We start from the raw sequence: 11467 nt of genomic DNA, 5'->3' as shown, positions 1-11467 counted from the left end.
ATATACATCATTATTTTAATTATAATCAGTAAAATCAAAATAAAACAACGGAATACAAAAATCACAATGAAAGCAAATAATATACATAAAGTGCGTTGAACAAGCTTACAAATAAGGTTACAGTATAGTATTTATAGAAAGGAAAAACTATTTCTATGTGCAGAACGTGTACTTGATATCAGTAATAAGATCATTCATCTTATATAAAGCAGTGATCGTCTGTCAGCAATTATTATCTGATGTGATCATAACGGAGTGGTTGTTTTTTAGTATCAGTCTATACAGTCTTCATCATCTATATAGTCTTCATCATCTATATAATCTGCAGTGAATCAACCAAGAACATAATTTTCACGTTGTTCTATTTTTGTTGTATTCCCCGTTGTCTCTGTAGCAAATTTGTTTTCTTATTATGTCTCATTTGAAATTTTTGTGATTGAGCTTATTCTGATGACTCTTGTTAAGTGATGTTGATGTACCACTTTTAGGTTTGGATGTTGGAAGCTCATCAGATGTTACCCGTTGCTCACAAGAGCGGCATGATGCAGGTGCTCAAACTCTGCTTATATGAACAGATGCAGTAGTATGTTTAATGTGAATCCTTATATATCTTATTAAATTTAACTGTTTTGTGTAATTTTGGAATCGATTCAGATTTTGTTTATTGTTCCACTTGTTATTTCTGATTATGAAATTTCTGCTTTTTGTTTATAGCTTTTAGTAATATATAAGATTTTTTGGTCTCTTGATAGTATGTAGCCTCATTGTTGAACTGAGGACTTCAATAATGATTTAATTTTTGCTTTTTCGGTGAGTTTTATACCATCATTTTGTCCATTGTTAAATTTCAATAAAACTGTCGTACATTTTAATTCGTTTATTTTCTATTTCTGCCATGTTCTTTGCTTTTTTTTATTCTTTTGTCGGAGAATGATGATCGAGGAAAATAAAATATACAAAAGATAAGCAGAAAATTCTTAAGAAAATTGAGATATTTATATAAATGGCGAAACTCTTATGTTCTGCAAGTCTTTTCTTTAATTATCGTTGGGTTTCTTCTACATATGTTTGATGGACAAACATTGCAGGGAATTATATATATTCCCACATTAGATGTGAGGTTCTGGAAGAGTTTTGTAGTTTTAAACATATGACATATTGTTAATGATGTGATCTGACATTATATATATATATATATATATATATATATATATATATATATATATATATATATGTCAGATCACATCATTAACAGTGGCCTATAGTTAATGATGTGGTTTGTTATATATATATATATATATATATATATATATATATGTGTGTGTGTGTGTGTGTGTGTGTGTGTGTGTATGTGTGTTCCCACATGAAACTCTAGTGATCATAGGCAATCGGTATATTCCTTTATTTTTCAGGAGGATAGATTTATTTATTTTCTTAACAATGATTTGATATGCTATTTTGCTCGATATTTCAAATTTCGAGCAAAAACTATGGACAGGTTTAAATGCCTCGTAATTCTGTATTCCTTGTTGTCAAAAGATAAAAGGGAAAAAGATATACTTCATTAATATCTGACTGGACTGTCATTTCAAAAGTTATGGAGGCTTATATACTTTTTTGCATCATTCCGACTGATGTATAAACATGTTGACGGATCTTTTATACCATAGGTGCCAGTTTGATAGCATTTGTTTGTATTTCTTTTTAATATTTTTATATATAACTGCGTCGTGTTCAGCGGATTTTTTATTAAGAGCTGACTTCTATTAATAAAGAGTGTCCATATGTTAAACGGGAGACGTGCTAGATGGCGAGAAACAGCAAATCATTTTTTTTAATTTGGTCAGGTTTTTCTTATAATATCCTCATGGCAATGCCCCTGCAAACCTATATAAAAAAAACTGAAAAAAATCGAGGAATGTTAATTAAGTATTTTACATAAGAATTTTCCGCTTATCTTTTGTAGATTTTATTTTCCTCGATCTTCATTCTCCTGAGAAAGCTCCCCCGAAAGTAAATTAAAAACCATTTTTTTTAACAGTATGGTCCCATGTCAAAATAAATATGATGTATACAAACATTAATGGGTTAGAAGAATATCTGGTGTTTCGCAAAAGTTTTGAAAGATTTTTTACATTAGAACTTGCATATTCCTATAGGGCAGCCAAACCAGCTGCCAACATTGCCTCTCTTTTTATGGAAACCAATTTTTCAATTATCCCCAGTGTGAGTTCTCATATGTGTCAATAAATGTGATTTAGTAGAACCAGAATATTAAGAGCTGACATGGTCAGATTTTTCTTATAATGAGAAGTATCCTCATAGCAATGTCCCTGCAAACCTATATAAAAAAAACTGAAAAAAAAACGAGGATGATGTTAATTAAGTATTTTAATTATCTCCAAAAAACATTTTTTACAGTATGTTCTCATGTGAAAATAAATATGATGTATACAAACATTAATGGGTTAGAAGAATATCTGGTGTTTCGCAAAAGTTTTGAAAGATTTTTTACATTAGAACTTGCATATTCCTATAGGGCAGCCAAACCAGCTGCCAACATTGCCTCTCTTTTTATGGAAACCAATTTTTCAATTATCCCCAGTGTGAGTTCTCATATGTGTCAATAAATGTGATTTAGTAGAACCAGAATATTAAGAGCTGACATGGTCAGATTTTTCTTATAATGAGAAGTATCCTCATAGCAATGTCCCTGCAAACCTATATAAAAAAAACTGAAAAAAAACGAGGATCATGTTAATTAAGTATTTTAATTATCTCCAAAAAACATTTTTTACAGTATGTTCTCATGTGACAATAAATATGATGTATACAAACATTAGCTGGTGTTTCGCAAAAGTTTTGAAAGATTTTGTACATTTCTGTTTCGAAAAAGTTTGTACATTAGAACTTGCATATTCCTATACTATAGGGCAGACAAACCAGCTGCCAACATTGCGTCTCTTTTTATGGAAACCAATTTTTTAGTATCCTTGCTGTTCTCTTGTGCAATTGTCTGGATCTCTTTTGCACTTGGTTCACCAGTAATATTAGTTAGGTAGGACTTCAGGTCCTTCTTCTGTGGCACCTATGATAACTGGTATGATTGATATTAGGAACACTCACTTAAATCTGTTTCTCTGTTCAGACAGCTATCATTAGGAACACTCACTTCAATCAGGGTTGCAACTCTGACGTACCCCATATAACTATGTCAGGTTTCACAGCAGCATTTTCAAGGTAGGTGACTGTAGGGATTACATGGTCGTAATGTATGGTATATAAGTATTTTCCAACTGTTCTTTCAAGTTGATATTCCCAAGACTTGCTACTACGCTGGATGTTTAATTTTTTACAGATGATTCAGTGGATGTACTAACATACTCCATCATGTCCTGCTATATAGTAGCCACCCCCTAAAAGAACCTTGCAACTTGATATCAGATGACTAACACTTTCCAATTCTGTATGGCAGAACCTGCATTTGTTGTCATTACTGATACTTGCCATCTTCTTGAATGCATTGGTCATCAATCCTTGGTCTTGAGCAGCTATTATTACCCTTTCCTGATCGTGGTGGGAGGCTCCCCTTTTGAGCCAGTCCAATGAACCTTTTTTGTCTATGTATTTCTGAGAGTCCCCCAATACTTTGCATGCTGATGTTGGTCCCATTCTCAAAGATTCATCATTTCGAAGGTCTCGGTATATTTCTACCAACTATTTCTAGCTATTTCTGTGGCACACTTGTTTGGTGTTTCCTCTTCATCTGAGAGATGGTTTCGTCTTCATCTGAGAAACTGTTTCGTCTTCATCTGAGAGACTGTTTCGTCTTCATCTGAGAGACTGTTTTGTCTTCATCTGAGACTGTTTTGTCTTCATCTGAGAGACAGTTTCCTCTTTCACAAGTATGCAACTTTTCACCCGGGTAAGTTCTAATGTGTTACTAAATGTAATTTTTAGAACAAGAATATCCACAGTTAATACGTTTTTTTCCTTTCTTGTTTTATTTTATTTCAGTTGAAGTTCTCAAAAACCAAGGAGCCCACAACCTGGGGCTAACACAAGAACTCTATGAGATACATAGATATTCGAATGTTCCATATAAGTTCTTTATTTCTCAAACACTGAGTTAGTAAAGAAATTGGGAATATAATTTTCCTCTCCCTAATTAACCGTTTTTATTCATTGTAGTATATCTTTCATTTTGGTCTCTTGGTCTTACTGGATTTTAAGACAAGAATTTATCTAGTCTGGTGGAGTATCCAGCTTCGTGTTATTACCTTAGGTACCATCACTTGGAGAAGGTGTACCATTCTTCGTAAAAGCTAATGTGGGTTAGTCATAGTAGGGAGATGTTATTTAGGCAGTGAATACTATGTGATTTTGAATATTTGGTCAAGATTTACTCCTATGGAAAAAGTATCCTCATGCCAGGTTGTTCTGAGAACCCCCTGTACAGAGAGACCTTAGACACTCGAGGATAGTGTCTAGTAGGCATTCAAGTTCTCTTCTTCAGTGTGAGTTATCTATCATGTGTGTCACTAAACATGATTTTGTAGAACAAGAATATCCACACACTTTGCAAGAATGTGACTTTTCCCCAGTGTGAATTCTCATATGTCTTACTAGCATATCTTTTCGAGGACAAGAATATCCACACACTTCACAAGAATGAGGTTTTTCCCCAGTGTGAGTTCTCACATGTGTCACTAAACGCGATTTTGTGAAACAAGAATATTCACACACTTTACAAGAATGTGGCTTTTCCCTTGAAGAATTATCCCCAGTGTGAGTTCTCATATGTGTCAATAAATGTGATTTTGTAGAACAAGAATATCCATACTTTGCAGGAATATGGTTTTTCCCCAGTGTGCGTTCTCATATGTGTCACTAAAGATGATTTTCTAGAACAAGAATATTCACATACTTTACAAGAATGTGGTTTTTCCCCAGTGTGCGTTCTCATATGTGTCACTAAATGTGATTTTCGAGAACAAGAGTATCCACATACTTTACAAGTATGTGGTTTTTCCCCAGTGTGCGTTCTCATATGTGTCACTATATATGATTTAGTGGAACAAGAATATTCACAGACTTTACAACAATATGTTTTTTCCCCAGTGTGCGTTCTCATATGTGTCAGTAATGTTGACCTTAGTGAAAAAGAATATCCACACACTTCACAAGAATGTGGTTTTTCCCGAGTGTGAGTTCTCATATGTTTTACTAGCATATATTTTCGAGCACAAGAATATTCACACACTTTACAAGAATGTGGTTTTTCCCCAGTGTGAGTTCTTATATGTGTCACTAAGTTTGATATTTGAGAACAAGAATATCCACACACTTCACAAGAATGTGGCTTTTCCCCAGTGTGAGTTCTCATATGTGTCATTAAATGTGATTTTTGAAAACAAGAATATCCACACATGTTACAAGAATGTGGCTTTTCCTCACTGTATAATTGCATGTTTTACTAAACTTTACCCCAGTCCAATATTATGAATTTTGTGCGAATACTAAAGAATATCACAAGCATTATTTTGAAAATAACCTAAGGTGTGTATGATGTTCTACACTATTTCAAAGAATTTCTTCAAATATTAGTATTCTAGGAAATACATATTCGCATACATATGTGTGTTGTCTTTTATATCAATAATTTTCTATAGTAAAACATACTGATCCTTGAGAATGTAATAATATATAATGATATATATATACATATTCGCATACATATATGTGTTGTCGTTCATATCAATAATTTTCTATAACAATCATCAAACAGGAACATCTGTAAATGAAATAAATAAATGAATTTCAATATTTTAGTATCATCGTTTATATATTGTTTGCTTTTTATCAATATTATTGGATGGAACTCATAAAATCTTGTTTAGTCAAAACTTATTATGCTACACAGAAGAAAATAATCGGATGTTTTATAACTTGACACAGGAAGAGTCGATACAGGTATTTTTAACATATACTTTAGAAACCGTTATACCTAGAATTTTTATATGATATTCATCATAGTGAACACATTAGAAACATTGATATATATATATATATATATATATATATATATATATATTGATATATATATATATTGATATAGATAGATATTGATGTGTATATAGATAAAAGAAATCCCTTTCCCATAATACCCTTGCTATCTTTCTGTCTCTTTCCTGCACGACCACCATAAAGTGAAGACGCATATTCTGTCTCTCCATAAATGGGGGCACCCCCGCCCTCAATACTAGTTAGCTTAGAATAGCCTATTGTCTAATTTTTAATTGTATAAGTTTTTGTAAAATATATTTTGTAAAATAAAATAGTTATGCTTTATATATATTACATAATCGGATGAGTCGATACAGATATTTTTAACATATACTTTAGAAACAGTTATGCTTTATATATATTACATAATCGGATGAGTCGATACAGGTATTTTTATGCTTTATATATTACATGCTTTATATATATTAAATAATCGGATGTTTTATAACTTGACACAGGAAGAGTCGATACGGGTATTTTCAGCATATACTTTAGAAACAGTTATACCAAGAATTTACATATGATATTCATCATGATGTATATATAAGATATACAATCTTAGAAAGGTCCCCGTTTATAACTTAAAAATTATATAACATGAAAATAATATTAAAAGAATAAAAATTATTGAAGCGTCGTATATTAGAACCCTTCACCCACTATAAATGATATCGTACTCAAGAAAAGCAGTAACGATCTAATATGTCTTGCGTAGTCATACTGAAAATGAGCATTGGAGGTTCAGAGGACTTATCTGATGTGCAACAGATACCTCACCTAAACTGCACAAGCAAGTTAGGAACCAAAGTGGAAAGTCCTGTACCAAAGGATAAAGGATGATGATGATGATGATGATGATGATGATTTAAAGATTTAAATGAATATATTGACATTCATAGAGATAGGTTACTTGACAAAATAATTGCAAACTAAAACTTAATAGAAGAATTAAAATAATTTTTTATACGTAATGCAATCCTGATAATGTTATATATTTTTTAATATAGATTTTCTTGGATTCAAATAAAAACGTTAGTGTAAAACTGCTGACTAAAATATCTAATTATTAATAAGATACTTCTAATACATTGTTATTTACTTAATAAACCATTTACATTCACACCAAATAAAGAGCATTGAGACATAATTGGATGCTATGTGAGAGAGAGGCATACAAATAAAGGCACCGTAAGTAATTAAACTAAATGTAAAAAATTGTTTCCCACTTTTTTACGATCACCAATGTAAACATGTTTTTATGTGAAACACATAACGTGCATGTGGCTAGATAAACAGTTTTGGTTTTCCATCCTAATATTTTTGATTTTATATCTTTTAAAATAAATTTAATAGATAAACAGTTTTGTATTTTCATCCTAAAATTTTATCTTTTTGGCTTTCCTTTTTTTTAAGGATGGATAATAGTTTATGTGTTGTTTGGAGAGGGTGCATGTATTAATCATACATTCTTTTTTTGTGGTTTTAAATAAAAAAAAACACCTCCCCTCATATGTAATAAAATTTCAATTTAAATTCTATTATATCGTTTTAAATAAAAAACCTCCCCTCGTTAATAATAAAATTTCAATTAAATGCTATTTTTTGCTGTTTAAAAAAACACCTCCCCTCATTCATAATAATGTTTACATTTAGAAAGCTATTCTTACCACGAGAAAGAAGGTCCTCGCTTATTAATTTATACTTTCAACTAACAACTAAATATAAGGAATGTTTTTTGTGTTATAACTTATTTACTTAAAAAAAAAATATAGAAGACGAAAAAATGGTTGGTATAAAATGGTCATCTCAGAAGTCCCGATAATCGTCCAAAACATTGCAAAACCTAAAAAAAAAAAAAATTATAGAAACTAAGAATCAGGATGGCAGTTTTTGTAAAATTTTATGTCAAACGCTTTTTACAATATATATTTTTTTTAATTATGAAGTGAAAGTACAGAATAGTTAACAGCATATGACATCTAATCTCCATCTAAAAAACGTAAACCAAAATCTAATATGAATCCCCCGTCTCCTACAACAAAAATATGAAATTGCGAACGATTACAAGTATGATTGACTGCTAACTGGTCATAAAATGAGTGCTAATTTTACATTAAATAATATAGGAAAGTGATCCCCACTCGAAAATCTGAAATAAGTATAATTAATTTATAATTCCTTTAGTGGGTATTTTAAGGCTGTATAAATGTAATAGTAAAAAATAAACTCATTTTTTATTTTTTTAGGGTTAGGTTGGGTTAGATTGTAAAGACTTACGAATATTGTTTTCTACATTAAGTAATTGATAATTGATGATGATTGATCATTTTATGTAAACTTTATAAAAGAAAATGACGATTATTGTAAAATATTACATATTTGATGAAACATAAACATTACAACGGAATTCTCCAACGATATAATAGTTTTTTTTAAAACTTAAAACAATTAAATAAAAAAAAATAGTTTTCGTGATCAGATGTATTAACAAAAAGCTTAATTCGATCAACTTCAAATTAAATTATTATTTTCAAGTGTTACAAAATAATCATATTTTTAACAAAAATCTAAATATCACATTGAATAAAATATTTTTAAGATATTTTTTAAATCATACTATTATTATCATATTTTATTGGATTGCAACAACAAAAATAAATAAACTTATTTTAATATTTAAGATTATATTAAAAACTTATAGATTTGATTTTTTAGTGTAAAAAAAGGAAAAAGATACAAACTTACGTATATTTCCAGGAATTCAATACGAAAAAAAAATCGGGATGAATTCGTATTTCTTTTGTGTTCAAAACACAAAATGTTTAAGATTTCGTTAGTGAATTAATGCAACTTTTGTTTTGTGTGTCAAATTCATTAAGAAATACATTATATGGAAATATAAAAGAATCAAAATTAAAAGATGAAAAACACGATTTAAACGTGAAATTATTATTAGAGAAAATCAACTGCTAAAGAATAATGAATTTAGGTCATCGTAATAACACGGTGTAATCATTATTTCGTTCCTCGTGTAAAAATGTCCGTTTAATTAGTTGAGTGTGCCGAGTTATTTCCCTATCAAATTTAGATTGTATTCGTCAATGTTTTCTTTATAAAATGTATTTTCTTTTTTTGTCTCATTTATTAAAATATACTAAGTTTTAAAAATCATGTTTATTTATTTATTTTTTTTTTTTTTGAAGATTGGACATTTCATTATTTTTTTGATTAGTCAAACTAGTTAACATCCAAGATGAGAACTGTAGTCAGAATAATCGGCAGATTTACCGTTTATTTGTACAAATAGCCTCGAACCATATAATCACTAAAAGGGACTCTTAAAGGTCAACACCGGTATCGAGCAGAAGTTTGTTTACATGTTTCACAAAGTTTAAATGGCTAAAATATAATCACGTAATTAGTAAAAATGTGATCATGTGATTTTATATTAAATTAAAATTAACCACGTTGTTTAAAAAATTAATTTGATTTAAGTATTTTTTTTTTACAGCGAAAAAAAAATTGCCATGATACCAATCAAAAGGTAACCATGTTTCAATTCTTAAGAAGAAAAGCTATTATTTAAGATGGGAAGGGAAGTATCTGCGCTTTAGACTGAGTTATCTCCCCATAGCGTGTTCTAAAAATCTAAACACGGCTATCTTCAGCGCGCTGTCATAAAACGTGTTTTTCCGCTGTAATGAATAAATACATCAATAAATACTCGATCAAACAAGTGAATTTTTTTCCCAGAGATCTTCAGTCCAAAACGGATACGTACAATATAACTTTTTTTTCGATATTTTCATTTTTTAATGTGTTGATTAAACTGTACAAGCACCAATAAAACATGTTTAATCATCTTAAAACTGCATTGTTTTTATAATTTTAAAACTTCATCTTGCATTGTTTTTATAATGTGTTACACAACATGGTTAATTTAAATTAAATATTAATCACATGATTACATTTTCAACAATTATGTGATTATAATTTACTTTTAAGAGTACCTTTTAGTGATTACCTGGTTCGAGGATATTTGTAGTTTTTAAGCAATATTTTCAAGTTTATTTCATGTTTGACGATGTCTTATACGAGGGGTGTGCAATACGTAATGCCCTTGACCCACTTTCAGTTGTCTGATCAAGCTGAAATTTTGCATGTGCAATGATTTATATCTCTACGCGTTATGTGTCAAATTACAGCTCTGAACTAATTGCGGTTTCTGTTTTACAGGTGTTTGCACTGAGTCAGGTGTGAAATGGAGCCTGTTGATTGTCGAGCAGTGATCCGGTTTTTGTATTTGAAAGGACGCACACCTATGACCTTCACCTTCACCGAGATGCACGACTTATATGACCTCCACCTTGACCGAGGTGCGCGACTTGACACAAAAAAACAGCTTCTTAATCAACTGCTAACGCACGCGTCACTGTAACGTCCAATGACAACAACAACAACCTTCTTACTCGACCTGCCTTTTATACCACTCTCTAAATCCCTCCTCTTGCGCATGTGCCCGGAGATTCCTGACAACATCGAGACTTCCGCTTATAAAAACCCAAGTTTTGTTGTTGCGCATGCCTACACAAGGCACACACACGTGGGGGTTTGTTTTGTTGGTTGTCGGATTCAGGTTCTGGTTCTGGTTCTGGGTGTGGTTCTGGTTCTGATCCTGCCTGATAAGACGAACTACAACTACCACTCTCTTGCTCGGTGACCTCACTCATCAGAAGCTCATCATCTGATGATTCATCACTCTCTGTAGTTGTGGGATGTACTTCACTAGCTGGGCGAAGATCGCGCACATGGCGTGGGGTTCCATCAACAAGGACCGACTGCTGGCTGACTACTCCAGATATTCGTCCTCGCTTGAACTTGATGGTGCACTGGTTTCCAGGGGGTCTTACCCAAACTGGATCCCCTACCTTGTATTTGTCATGACTCTCCTCGTCGATTGGCTGGACAGTGTCAATGTCCTTTATCCTAACATGGCATGTGTGTATGGCATTGGCCGGTGCTGTTGTTAGTGTCTTCCCATCCTTTGGTGTGATGTTATACCAATATGTGGCCTCCGTAATACTGCATTGCTTTCTGGCAGCAATTCTCTTGATGCTGCGATGGCTCCTTTCAGCAATGCCATTCCTTGATGGCACATAAGCACATCGCAGTCGTAGTCGGACACCCCACTCATTCAACAACTGCCGAACTTGGTGGCTACAAAAAGCAGCATCATTGTCCGTCAATATCTCTTCCGGCGCACCTCGCTCAGAAAAGATAGATGACAGTTGGCGAATAACATTCGCTGAGTCCTGCCTGGTCATTTGCCACCACACCACAAAACGAGTGGGTCCACAGTCGATAAGGGTTAGAAAGGGCTTACCACTGTAATGGGTAATAT

The sequence above is a fragment of the Euprymna scolopes genome, chromosome 46, assembly GCF_053919585.1.
Source record: "Euprymna scolopes isolate OS-2025 chromosome 46, ASM5391958v1, whole genome shotgun sequence".
Classification (NCBI taxonomy): domain Eukaryota; kingdom Metazoa; phylum Mollusca; class Cephalopoda; order Sepiida; family Sepiolidae; genus Euprymna; species Euprymna scolopes.
Note: the sequence above shows the minus strand (reverse complement) of the source record.